General features: G+C 39.5%; 1 protein-coding gene across 2 annotated transcripts in view; it reads right to left on the bottom strand.

Moving 5' to 3' along the window:
- homer (protein) overlaps nucleotides 1-10,578 on the bottom strand; it is a 112,196-nt gene that overhangs the window by 21,589 nt on the left and 80,029 nt on the right. The gene's annotated exons all lie outside the window — the stretch shown is intronic.

The following is a 10,578-nucleotide window of genomic DNA, read 5'->3' as shown; positions in this document are numbered from 1 at the left end:
TAAGCTGCAAGGTCGTAAATGTGATATACGCTACAAACAAGGGAAAGAGAACATTGTAGCAGACTTTTTGTCAAGGCTACCATGCACGCAGGAAAACAAAAACATCAACCAGATTCAACCAACAAGTTATTGTCAGGGGCAATCAAGGTTACAACGTTGTAAGGTTGAAAAAGGTAACGTAAACATTAAGAATCAACAACAACATACGTCGGTAGAACAAGAGCAGGTAGTTGCAGTCGTTACGCGACAGCAACAAAGAATGCAGGGCAGACAACCCGAACAAAAATAAACAACAAGCGATTTGAGAACTGACCAACTTCAAAACGACTCAGTTTTTAATGAATTAGTAAACATGGATATAAGTGACAATGAAAACACCACAAAGAAAGATGATAACCACAATTTATACAATGATTTCAAAGCAAGCGTAGAACAATCATTAGTAAACACAGATGAACTTACGATTTCAAGGCAATTAACTAATGACTCAGCAGGCGCTACATTAGTTATATTAAATAGTAGATCAGCCTACAAGGAAATTTCAACTCTGTGTTATTTATTACATGGATTGAAGGATTATGAAAAGAATGGAATTATAAATATACCAAACAAAAAGATTGCAGGATTGATTATCGAGGGGAAAAATAACTCTTTGCTCAATGGTAAAAGTTTCCTAAAGAAACTCAATATGAGCTTTATAGAAGGTCCTGACTATATAAAGCAAGCAAAACATGTCCATGTCACGTCATGTCATTTCGCAAAATAAAACAGTTTGAAGTATTACAAATGATACAATACATATCACTGAAATTTGATTAGAAAATTTCTTTGTACAATGCAGACCTGAACTTATCCAAATAGAGGGTGAAGAAATCGAAACAATTTTACGAGAATTTCATGACGCACCCCTAGGGGGACATGTAGGAGCAGTAATGGAAATTCCTAGTGAACAAACCGTGGTAATACAGAATGGGAAGAAATTAGAAAAAAATCCACGTCAATCGTATAAAGCGATACAATGATTAATCATCAAGTACGCGGAACAAATTCGTCAGTACAGATAAAGATTCCTATAATCAAAATAAGTATTTATTTATCGATTATTATGTACATAACATTTATATAATAATTAAGAATAGAGAGACACACATATTAAAATGACAATTAAAATTTGGAGGCACATGGGAGATGGCTATGAAAATGGAAAGAATACTGCGAGCAAATAATAAAAATATTGGTGAAGTGAAAAAAAAGAAGTTATAAACTGTAGCTAATGTATAATAGGGATACATGGAATGTTTGTGAGAGAAAGCGTTAGACAAGGAAAGACGTTCCCGGAACGAATGATGTATATGGTGATGATTAAATTGAATAGTAATATAAATAAATAATAAGTATAAAAAAAATCGAATGGATATTATTGACTAAATGATAATGACCCCGGGGTATATATATGAAATTAAGTATTGTTATTTGAAAATGAATATATGGAATTACCAGAATGAAAAGAGACAATTGAAAATTGTAAAGAAAAAAGTATACATTAAATATCAATTGGGATTAATAAGAGATTGAACAAAATGTTCAAAACATACAAATATGGAGATGGGAACATAAAAGCGAAGCTTCAGGTAAAGTTTCAAGAAAATGAAAACAAAGGTATAAACATATATAGTTAATAATAGTAAACAGTATTTTCTAATATAATTAGTGATGAAAACATTTAAAAGAGATACAAAAAAAAAATTCGACCTGTATGTAATGCATGCAGTGATGGCGTATACCTTACGCTGAAACTGGCAACACGTATTCGCAGAGCGACAACCACGCAGTGTGACAACCGTCGAGAATAAAGTCGAAAGTGAAACGAGAGCGTTTTGTAACAGGAACAGAAAATACATTTTTATTAGTTGATTGACTGCGTAACAGTACACATCCTGTGTTTTTTATTTCAAGAGGTTATGGACCCAGCAAAGTAAAACTGCGAACATTTGTGTGCTAATGTGTGGTTAAAATGGAGCGCCTAGGAATTCCGAAGCTAAACAACCAGAACTATGGCAGCTGGAAATTCACTGTCGAGCTGCTGCTGGTAAGGGAAGACCTGTGGAAATATGTGAACCCAGGAGATTCACCAGCAGCGATTGTTGCGACGAGTGATCGTCCCGGGAATGCTGCGGAAGTTGCTGCTTGGAAAGCGGGAGACCAAAAGGCAAGAGCGACGATCGGATTGTTGGTGGAAGAGACCCAGCATGCACTCATCCGGAACACCACGTCAGCGAAAAGTGCGTGGGAGAATTTGCAGAAACATCACGAAAAAGTTACGCTGTCAGCAAAAGTAGGCATTTTCTATCGGCTGTGTGATATGCGCTACACTGACGGGGAAAACATTGAGCAGCATCTGTACGATATGGAGCAGTTGTTCGAAAAGTTGACCAAAGCTGGAACAAATCTAGGCAGAGAGCTGGAAGTTATGATGGTCCTGCGCAGTCTCCCAAAGTCCTTCAGTACCCTGACGACGGCTTTGGATTGCCGGAAGGAGGAGGAAATCACGCTGGAATTGGTGAAGCAAAAAGTGATGAATGAAGTGTTGAAGCGTAGAGGATACGAACAAAGTGAGAAAGCGTTGAAAGTGTATGAGAAAACGCAGAAGAAGAAAAGTGTGGTGTGTCACAACTGCCAGAGAGTTGGACACAAGAAGAAAGATTGTCGAGTGAAACCGAAACTAGACGAAGATGTTCGGGACGATTCGAGGTTATCCAGGAATGCACGGGCCAAAGTGGCAACACACGCGGAAGAAGAAGAAGCTTTCGCGTTCGCGATCGGTGACTCGACTAGTGAATGGACAATCGATTCTGGTTCGTCGTGGCACATTTGTGCAAATCGTGACTTTTTCGAAACCGTGAAGAAAAGAAGATTGGAAACACCTAGTGTTGTGGTGGTGGCTGACGGCCGCAAGTGTCCGGTGGAAGGCGAAGGAACGTGCCGGATCTCTTGCCTCGTTGAGGGCCAAGGTACAAAGCAAGTGTTGCTGACTCAGGTGCTTTACGTTCCAGAGATGAAGGCCAATTTGATATCCGTTGGTTGCTTGATCAGGAAGGGAGCTGAGGTGAGTTTTTCTGCTTCTGGTTGTACTATCTCTCGCGAAGGGTGAACAGCAGGCGAGGCTGTGCTTGTCGGTGGCTTGTATTTACTGAGACTGATGAGCAAGCCAACAGTGGCGGTAGCGAAGAGCCACAACCCGTTGTGCATCCATGAATGGCACCGAAGATTGGGACACCGTGACCCAGAGGCCATACTGGAAATGGAGAGAAGAGGATTAGCGAAAGGTATCCGTATCCAACCTTGTGGTATCCGTGCGGTGTGTGAGTGCTGCTTGAAGGGGAAGATGGCGAGACTTGCGTTTCCCAAACAGGCAGAGCAAAAGTCGACCGCAGTGCTTGATATCATCCACAGCGACGTGTGTGGGCCTATGAATACTCCAACGCCGGGAGGGTGCCGTTATTTCGTATCATTTGTAGATGATTTCAGTCGCTACAGCTGGATTTTTTTTCCTTCGCAAAAAGTCTGAGACGCAAGATTGCTTCAAACGCTTCGTGTGGATGGCTAAAACGCAGTTCGGAAGGCCACCGAAGGTGCTTCGCTCGGATCAAGGAGGGGAGTATAAGGCTAATTCGTTGCAAGCGTTCTGTGCACAAGAGGGAATATTCCAGCAGTTCACTACGGCGCATACACCACAGCAGAACGGTGTATCGGAGCGCAAAAATCGGGCGCTTGTGGAGATGGGCAGATGCATGCTGCTCGATGCCAATATGGGCTACAAATATTGGGCGGAAGCTGTTAATACTGCCAACTATTTGCAGAACATACTTCCGACAAGGGTCAGAGATACAACTCCTTTCGAGACCGTTTTCAAGAAGAAGCCAGATTTGGAGAATCTTCACGTGTTCGGTTCGCAGGCGTGTGTTCTAGTTCCTTCAGAAAAACGCACCAAGCTGGAACCAAAGGCCGTACGGATGACATTCATCGGGTACTCTTCGCAGCATAAGGGGTACCGAATGATTGATTTGAAAACGGACAAGGTCGTCATAAGCAGGGATGTAAGATTTCTGAAGCAGGAGCAGTTGGAGATTTTCCGTCCGACAAAGCAGGTTTCGGAGGAATCAGATAGTGTCGTTGAGTTCCCACTAACGGTGCAGAATGAAGTTGGCCCTGAAATTGATGATGAAAATGGAAGTGTATTGAGTGAATATGCAGATGCAGATGAAGAAGATTTCGAAGGATTTGAAGCAAGTTCATTTTACCGCGGAGACGAGGAACAGGAGGAGCTGCCGGACGGCGAAATGCGTCGGTCACGGCGTAGTAACTTTGGAGTTCCGCCACAGCGTTATCAGGTTAACGGTCCAGTGAAGAAGTTGTCTGGCAAACCACGTTCTTATCAGGAGGCTGTCAGTGGATCTGAAAAGGAGCAGTGGATTCAAACAAAATTGGATGAACTGGAATCGCTTCGGGAAAATCAAACCTGGGAGGAAACCGATGCACCACCTGGAAGGAAAATCGTAGGATGCCGCTGGGTGTTCAAACGCAAGTATGACGAGGACGGGAACGTGATTCGTTATAAAGCACGTCTCGTTGCCCAGGGATTCACCCAAGTCTACGGTACGGATTTCGATGAAATATTTGCTCCCGTTGCGAAGCAGGTAACCTTTCGAACTGCGGTACTTACTATCGCAGCTAGGAGAGGTATGATAGTGAAACATATAGATGTCAAGACCGCGTATCTCAACGGTGATCTAGACGAGCAAATCTATATGCGAGTGCCTCCTGGAGTGAAATCTACGATGAGTAGTACAATTTGCTTGTTGAAGAAGAGCATATACGGCCTTTGACAATCGGCAAGGATGTGGAACCAGAAAATCGATAGTGTTCTACGACAAATGGGATTCAAGCCGTCTGATGCAGACCGTTGTTTGTATGTGCGTCATCGAGGTCAGAAATCGACATTCATATTGCTGTATGTCGATGACATGTTGGTCGCAAGTTCAAGTCAGCAGGAGTACGATGAGATTTTCAGGCGCTTGGGAGCCGAATTCGACCTAACCCAACTTGGAGATGTTCAACAGTTCGTTGGAATACAGGTAGAGAAGAAGAACGATCAGTATTGCCTCAGCCAGAAGGCGTACATTCGGAAATTGGCGGATCGTTTCGGTATGCAGGATGCTAAACCGTCAAAGATCCCGATGGACACAGGTTACATGCAGCAAAAGGAGGAGAGCGATAGACTACCAACCAATGACAAATTTCAAAGTCTCATTGGAGGTTTGCTTTACTTAGCTGTGCATACACGACCAGACATTGCTATTAGCACGTCTATTCTGGGAAGGAAGGTGAGCCAACCCACCGCTGGCGATTGGGTAGAGGCAAAACGTGTGCTTCGTTACCTGGTAGGTACTTGTGATTTGAAACTGTACGTTGGTGGAGAAGGAGACCTTGAGGGCTATGCGGATGCTGATTGGGCCGGAAACATTACCGACCGGAAGTCCAACTCTGGTTATATGTTTCGACTTGGTAACGGTACAATATCTTGGACTGCAAGGAAACAAGCTTGTGTGGCGCTTTCGTCTACAGAAGCGGAATACATATCGCTATCCGAGAGTTGTCAAGAGTTGCAGTGGATATTAAAAATCATGAAGGACTTTGGTGAGGAAGTTAAGCAGCCTGTAAGAATTTACGAGGACAATCAGAGCTGCATTAAACTACTGAAGCAAGACGGAGGAACTAAACGGTCCAAGCACGTGGACACCAGATACCACTTCGTTCGTGACATGGCTTAGCAGAAGAAGATTGACGTCGTCTACCGTCCATCAGAATACATGTTAGCGGACGCGCTGACTAAGCCGTTGGCACGAGTCAAGCTGGAGATATTACGTGAACGGATTGGCCTGCGAATGGGTCGTTCAGGAGGAGTGATGGCGTATACCTTACGCTGAAACTGGCAACACATATTCGCAGAGCGGCAACCACGCAGTGTGACAACCGTCGAGAATAAAGTCGAAAGTGAAACGAGAGCGTTTTGTAACAGGAACAGAAAATACATTTTTATTAGTTGATTGACTGCGTAACAGTACACATCCTGTGTTTTTTATTTCAAGATGCAGTAATTGAATTATTCAGCTAATAAAACAAATGTATTCATCAAAAAAGAGCAAAATATTTTGCAGTACGATTTTGAATGGATCGAAGAGCTAAGGATTGACATTACAGCACACCAAATTGGTTAAATTACTGAAAAACTGTTACAAACAGATTTATAGAATAATTTCATAAAAAAAAATAACACGTTGAAAAATAATACTAATGACAATGATGAAAAAAAAACGGTGAAAAACAAGATCAAAGTGGACAAGAATATTGTACCTACAAAGCGCTTTGGACTAACTGTGTACTAGAATCTCACAGCGAGATTGAATACAAAACAATTTTGAACGGAAAATACCGTCAAAACACAGTATTAATATACTGTAAATGATCCCAGAGTCGTAAATGAGGTGACGGTTGACAATTTATTAAAGGCCGTTTTATTTTTTACAGACCGTTACAGATCTGGAGATGAACAATTGGACAATGGCATTCGGAATCCAGAATGCACGAGAATTTATGAATAAGTTTAACTGAAATTTGAGTTTACTTACAGATACCCACCGTTTCTACTCAATTAGCGAAGACGAGCACTTGCAGCAATTTGGCCACTTACAAGACATTAATTGAATTGACTAAATAAAAAGTTAAACGTATGGCCAGAGGAACCTGGAATCGAGCATAGATGAATCGAATTACAGATACGTGCCGTTTTAAACCTCATTAGGAGAACGAGAGTAATTGCTGCAATTTCATGACGTAGCCATTCAGATGCTTTGATTAATTGGTGAGTTACAACTACATACAAAAAGAGTTAAGCGAAGAGAAAAAGTAGGGTAATAAAATAAAAATACTAGCAAAACATGAAAGATATCAGAATAAGAAGTATGACACAAAGGAACAAAAGTTAAGAGTAAAACAAGAAGTGTAATATCGACAATCAGATAAGAATGATCAGTTAAAGTAATTAATTGTGAATTTGTTTGCTGCAAATAGATAGTATACCGATTATCTATTGTGTAGATGAAAATATGAAATTGAAAAAAATAAGAGCAGCAAGCAACTAACGAAGAATATTATTAATCATATCATGTCAATTAGGGAACAGCGCTACTTCGTCGTAATCGCCCATCTTTGTTCTATCGAGCAGAAATCATCAATAATATCAATGATTTCACCGTGCACAAATCAATAATACGTTTGTTCCGATCCGTTAGTTCGTAAGCCACATGAAGCCTATTACAGCGCATTGTATGAATATTTACACTCATTGTTCTCAAAACAAAAGAAGCGTTCCTAGCGACTCCACTTTTTCTACCATCATCCGTAGGACGAAGAAAATCTAATGGCGTTTCAATGCGTTAGGACGGAATTGAAACTCGTAGGACGAATTTGGAATCAAGAAACAGTGTTAGATTTTTAATAATATCTCAACATTGTTTGACTCTTTATTAAATCCAACGGTACGTATGGAAAGGTGAATAAATTTAGAAGTTATCTTTTATGAAAACATTTCATGTTTTGTTCAAACCCTTTTAAAAAAGAGAGAGAAAGTGCGGGATGTGCTTAGTAGGACGGAAATTAGATCAAAAACCCTATATCAAAGTATGTAAACCAAGATAAAAAAAAATAGTTGATTCAAATGATGAGTAAAAACTAATTTGAATATACCAAAGTTTTAAAGTAAAATTGATAAAAAAAATTATCCAAAAGAAAATTATTGATGATACAGTTTAAAAGGGAAAATCGATTTTGGATATCCGTGGATGTACCAGGTGGCGAATCTCAGAGACGGTCAACAGTGAAGGAAGAGTCACATTCACAATGGCTAGATGACAATCTAAAGACAAATCAAGCGGAAGATTGAAGATCGACGGTGTTGGGTAGAATCATCGGAAAAGTATAAGGAACAGGAAGATGGAATCGAGTGGTTTATCGAGGATAACAGAATTGATCAACACATTATACTGTATAGATGAGCAATCTTTGGCATAAGCTCATCACACAGCATCTAAAATGACAAACTACTTCAGCAACGGTTTCGCAAACATCATCATAAAACTACAGAACATACAACGTAACGTTTGATATAACATAATTAAACATCAAACTCAAAAATGGCAATGAAGCACAATCAAGTACACAACTAACGCATATTATGGCACAAACAGTAAATTGACTAGCTGCATATATAAACACAGATAGAAAACAGTCGTGGATAAATTCCAAAACAAGTTCACATCTTATAACGAAAATCATCGAAGATATGGAATCATACTAGATCATAGAGAAAGTTGAAGTTCTAAATAGCATTAAAAAGTTTCCAACAGAAACATACATAATGACGAGATGCGATCAGTACAAGACATAGATATGAAAGACGATGAAGGGTAACCTGAATGCGGCAAACAACGAATCATAGATGGCGGAGAATGGCAGATACACTCACACCTGATATTTGATATCAACCAAATGACGAGTCAGGAACAGTTTTCAATCGCATGGGTGAACGAGCAGAAACGAAGGAGCTTTTACGAAAGGTACAATTGAGGATCACCCTAAGGTTAGGAGAAATACGGCAACAAGAAAACGCGAAATTTTCAAATCGAAGATTACCAACTCAAGCTTATTGATAATATTTTTTGCAAAATGATTCTCAAGCTCAGTAAGTAAGGGGGGATGCAACAACCTCAAATTCTAACATCAATCCTTATAGTGAATTATTCGTAATGGTTCTATACAATGTTAACATTAAATATCAATTGCAACAAGAATGGTATAACTCAACTAAACGCATAATTAACGTAAGGCATAGATAGGCAAATTTTCATATCAGCAAAACGCGTTTTTTTTCGAATCAAACAAACGTTGCATAAGGTGTCCATTAGAGGCTAACATGATAAAACTTGTTAACACAGATGATTTAGCCAAATGACAAAATTTAGTTAAAGTATGATCGACTGAATAATACTGAATAGTACAAAGTAGGGTCTTAAGAAAGGCACAGTAGGAGTAAGAACCATAATAAGAAGATCCATTAAAAAATTTAGCAAATATAGAATAGTTACCAGCGCATATCTTTGAGAAGAATCTCTTCGATATTATTCTCAAGTTGGTTAAGTAAGAGGGGATGCAAAGGCCTCAAATTCCAATATCAATCTGAGTAAGAAATTAACCAGTAATAGACCCCGTTACTCATGCAGTAATTGTATTCGGTAGGACAATGTCGCACATTTCCGGGGTAAGTTGTTTATAAACAGTTGCTACCGCGTCGTCTGCGGTGCGCGCTGGCTTAACTTGGTGCTTCGCGAAAGGTCAAAGTAAACATTAAACATCTTACATAGCCGTTCCTACCGCGGGGAGCATCAATTCTTGTAAAAAAAGCAGACACCGACTTTCCAAGAGAAAAACTATCTGTCTCGCTGGAGAAAAACTATTGTGTAGAGTTTATGTAACAAATTCATGTATAAAAGGTTTCGAAGAATAAAGAATCGGGGCAGTTGTTCTGATGAGTTATTATTCGAGGTTTGCTAGGTGCGGACGAGCACAGTTCCAACCTCAGGATAAATGATTCATCAAAGAGCTTTTTCCATACAGTAGAAATGGAATTGCACTGTCTTTCATTTAACAAAAAAAGAAAGACCACGCGAGTTGTTGCTTTACGGTCGTGTTTTGGATACAACCTGTTACTTTTTTAAGTTCAGTACTCCTAAAGTGACTCCTAACATTTCTAAAGTTATTCAGTGCTTTCTGAAGTGATTCAAAACTTTTCTGAATCAATTCAGTACGATACGAAGTGATTCTGAATATTTCTAAAGTGATACAATACATTCCGAAGTTATTCAGTACTTTCCGAAGTGATTGATAACATTTCTGAAGTGATGCAGCACTTTCCGAAGTGAGCCTAAACTTTTCTGAAGTGATTTTGAACTTTTCATAAGTTATTCAGTAATTTCTGAAGTGATTCCGAACTTATATTAAGCGGTCCAGTCCTTTTCGAAGTAATTCCGAACATTCTTGAAGTGACTCGGTATTTTCATAAGTAATTCCTAATATTTCGGAAGTTATTAACTACTTTCCGAAGTGATTCAATTTTTGTCTTAAGTGATTCAGTACTTTCCGAAGTGATTTCAAACTGTAAGAAGCGATTCAGTTCTTTCCGAAGTGATTCCGAACTGTTTCCAAATGATTCAGTGAACGAAGTGATTTCGAGCTGTTTTGATATGATTCTAAACTTTTTTTTTATTATGAAATACATTCCGAAGTGTTTAAAAACACTGCTTCAGTGCTTTCTGAAGTAATTCCAAACGCGTAGACACATTTTCTTTGAGTGATCATAAACTTTTCAAGGGATTCAGAGGGATTTTAACTCAATATTCAAATGAGTATTGCAATATTGTTCTATGCGAGTCCATACTTATGACGGGTAGTCTATAAGGGGAT

Source organism: Ochlerotatus camptorhynchus, unplaced genomic scaffold (assembly GCF_037179485.1).
Source record: "Ochlerotatus camptorhynchus isolate MF236.1 unplaced genomic scaffold, CSIRO-AGI_Acam_v1.1 ptg000823l, whole genome shotgun sequence".
NCBI lineage: Eukaryota > Metazoa > Arthropoda > Insecta > Diptera > Culicidae > Ochlerotatus > Ochlerotatus camptorhynchus.
This window is presented reverse-complemented; position numbering and strand designations above follow the sequence as displayed.